Source organism: Myotis davidii, unplaced genomic scaffold (assembly GCF_000327345.1).
Source record: "Myotis davidii unplaced genomic scaffold, ASM32734v1 scaffold902, whole genome shotgun sequence".
NCBI classification, from domain to species: Eukaryota; Metazoa; Chordata; class Mammalia; order Chiroptera; family Vespertilionidae; genus Myotis; species Myotis davidii.
In genome coordinates, this window is record NW_006293951.1 from 3365235 (window position 1) to 3368606 (window position 3372).

Sequence of the window (3372 nt, forward strand, 5' to 3'; positions counted from 1 at the left end):
TCGAGTTTTCTAACTATCTCTCTCCCTTCCTCTCTGTAAAAAATCAATAAAATATATTAAAAAAAATATATTTAAAAAGAAATTCAGGACACAAACCATATGATGAAATAATAATAAAAATAAAATAGACTAAGACCTATTAAAATAGACTAAGATCAATAAAGTTATCAGGACTTTTAATTGTGTTTTAGACATTCCTCCCAATAAAGCCCAGCTTTACCAACAATGGAAAAGATTTCTTTAATCTCAAATAGGTCTTTTAACAGCTGAACATAATCTGAATATGTAAATTAAAATATTTTTTAATGGAGGACCTAGACATTTTCCTGGTAGATAACCTGCAACCCAGGTATGTGCCCATGACTGGGAATCGAACTCACGACCCTTCCGCACACGGGGCCCACACTCTAACCACTTGGCAACACTTTCCAGGCTCACACTGATTCTTTATTGCCTACAGAAGAAAGGGTAAAGAGGAGTATGTTGTTGGAATTGGTTGATGTGAAGGAAGGCAGGTGTCATTCTGAAATTTTCTTTTATGGCTCATCTCCTCTAAGACCTAACTATGGGAATTTACGTGGCTTGATTTACAGCAACAAATCTTTTAGGCAGTGGAAAAATGGATATAATTAGACTTTTGTTTAGGTAACATAAATATGCAAGTCTTCAAGAGGAAAGGGTCTTTGCCTCTCATTTTCATAGTGCCTTATACGTAGTACACAGTGTTTAATAAGTGAATGAATATAAATTTTACATGTGAGTCAACAAATTGTGTGGTGACAAAAATACTCTTAAAGCATTCCCATGGTAGCCTGGATTCAGTCCTGCGGATATTGAAGTCTGGTGGGTGGGATTCCTGCCACAGGCCTTTGTTTAGCTCTCTTCCTTGGTGCTTCTGTCTATTTATTTTTAGCTTTGGTGATCGTGGGTGTGGTTTCCAGAAGAGCTTAGAGACAGTGGAGACCATGGTCTAAATTCAGATACACAATGTAGTTGAGACTGATGGAGTATCATTATGCATTGAAGAAACCAAGGCTGAGAAGTTAAGGGCCTTCTCAGAGATCACATGACCAGCAGCAGGCACCAGAGTGGAGCCCACTGTTCTACTACACTATGCTCCATAGTTATTTTATATCAGCTCAGAAAAAAGATGAGTTTGGATTTGAGCAAGAATTTCAGGCTTACCCTTATTCCAGACTGAATGTCATAGTCAAGATTGTTTTTTAAAAATGATGGCCAGGTGTACAGGCCTGGGTGGGGTAGGAGCGGCCCAGATCTGACCACCATAGGTAATGCCTCAGTTGTTAGCTTTGTTGACATCCTTGGGCCCAAATAGATTATGTTTGGGAGTTTGGAAGGCCTGGCCTAGTAATTGGGGTTTGGAGGAGTAATGCAAACATCAGCCTCTATTCTAATGAGGCCAAAGAAAATTCAAGTCTAGTTGCTGTGGTCTGGTGATTGCTTGATTTTTAAAATCCACTGGGAATAAAACTCTTTATGGTGAAACTAGAGGCCCGATGCATGAAATTCTTGCAAGAGTCGGCCTTCCTTCTCCCAGCTGCCGGCACTGGTTTCCCTCTGGCACCCGGGACCCAGACTTCCCTCGAAGCCCTGGCTTCATCTGGAACTATGTTTGGTCTGACATCTGGTCAAATTAGCATATTACACTTTTATTATTATAGAAGATTGGACCAAAGTGAGTACAGCTAAATTCCCTGTGATAACCCCAGGGCTCAGGCCTCTGCTCCATTTGTTGATACAGAACAGATCAGAGAAGGTGAGATGATCGGGAGGGGAAGGGTGGTGGTGGGGGAGGGGGACCATTGTCTTTGGAGGAGGAGAAAATAGAGGAAGGGTAAGATAGAGGATGGGGAGAGATAAAGGAAGCTGGAAGAGTGTAAGTAATATCTGCTGCTAAGGTGTGATGGCAGACTGTTCTGACATTGCTTGTATTTCCACTGCTGGTCACAGACACTCTTGGAGTAATAAAAATAAATGTCTAGAATACACTGCGTTGGTAGTCATAATTTCCATGAAGATCCATTCAGAAGAAAACATTTTCCTCTTTTATAATTTACTGGAGGGTAGAGACAGTTCCTACATAAGGTACTTTAGGAAACAAGTGCCATATGTCCAGATCCTTAACATTTTTGATGGATAATGACCTAATGTTTTCGGTAAAGCTATAACTAGCCATTACACTTAGGATTAATTATTCAGTGTAAAATGCTTATGGTGTGCCAATTTGTGGGGTATATTGGTGAGTCGCCAATCTGTAAGAATCTGCAGTGAAATAGCAATAATAAAATAACTAACATTTACTCGGTGCTTTCTACATGCCAAGCACTGAGCTAAATGTTTGGTAGTTATTACCTCATTTAATCTTGAAAACACCCATAGGAGGTGGGACTATTTTATTTGTTTAACAGATGAAGAAACTGAAACTTGGGAGTTTAAGTATTTCACCCAGGTTCATATAATAAATGAGAGACCTGGACTGCGAATTGTTTGTTGTGATCCATCGTGCCCATAACTGCTACAGTTGCTGCCTCTGTAAGAATATACATTGGATAACCTTATAATCAAACGAGGTTATCTTTCAACTCCTCTGTACAGGAGAGATAGTTAAGAGGGAGACTATGACCTGACCTCACTTGTCTCCTCTTAAGACCAGCACTAATGGCCCTGGCTGGTGTGTATGTTCAGTTGGTTGGGCATCATCCCAGGCACTAAAAGGTAGCCAGTTTGATTCCTGGTCAGGGCACAGGCCTAGGTTACCAGGCTCCCTCCCCAGTAGGGGCATATAGGAAGCAGCCAATCAATGTTTCTCTGTCTCCCTCTCTGCTGGAAGCTATCCATTGTCAACACTATCATGAAAGTGCAACAGGGAACTTTGGAAGGCTGATGGACCTTGAGCCTTAGCAAGGGCTAAAGCTCTGTGTCGATTGTTCTGTTAAGATAATGATGGCTCAAGCAATTTCCTGACCTAATAGTCTCAAAGTAAATCTTTACTAATATTTACTGACCTTTAAGATAGTCTGTCTGCTACCAGATTGCCTGCCTAACTGAGGGCAAGATGTGTATTCTAAAATTGAATAAAAGCTAACAGGGCCAGGGCTTCGGGGAGCCTCTCCACTAGAGAAAGGTCCCCCCCCCCACCTTCTAAATTCATATTTCTTGTCTAGTGTATTCGTTTGTGCACGGCCCTTTTTCCACATCCTGAACCCTAGCCGCAAATGGATGTAGCATTCACACCTCTCCTTTTCTCTCTCTCTAAAATCAATAAAAATATATAGAAAAAGACCAGCACTAATAATATATCTTGCATGCACCCCTTTACTTATTCATCAGAAAATTAGAAAAGTTATATTA

General features: G+C 40.7%; 1 protein-coding gene across 1 annotated transcript in view; it reads left to right on the forward strand.

Moving 5' to 3' along the window:
• DENND5B (DENN/MADD domain containing 5B) overlaps positions 1-3372 on the forward strand; it is an 831092-nt gene that overhangs the window by 662977 nt on the left and 164743 nt on the right. The gene's annotated exons all lie outside the window — the stretch shown is intronic.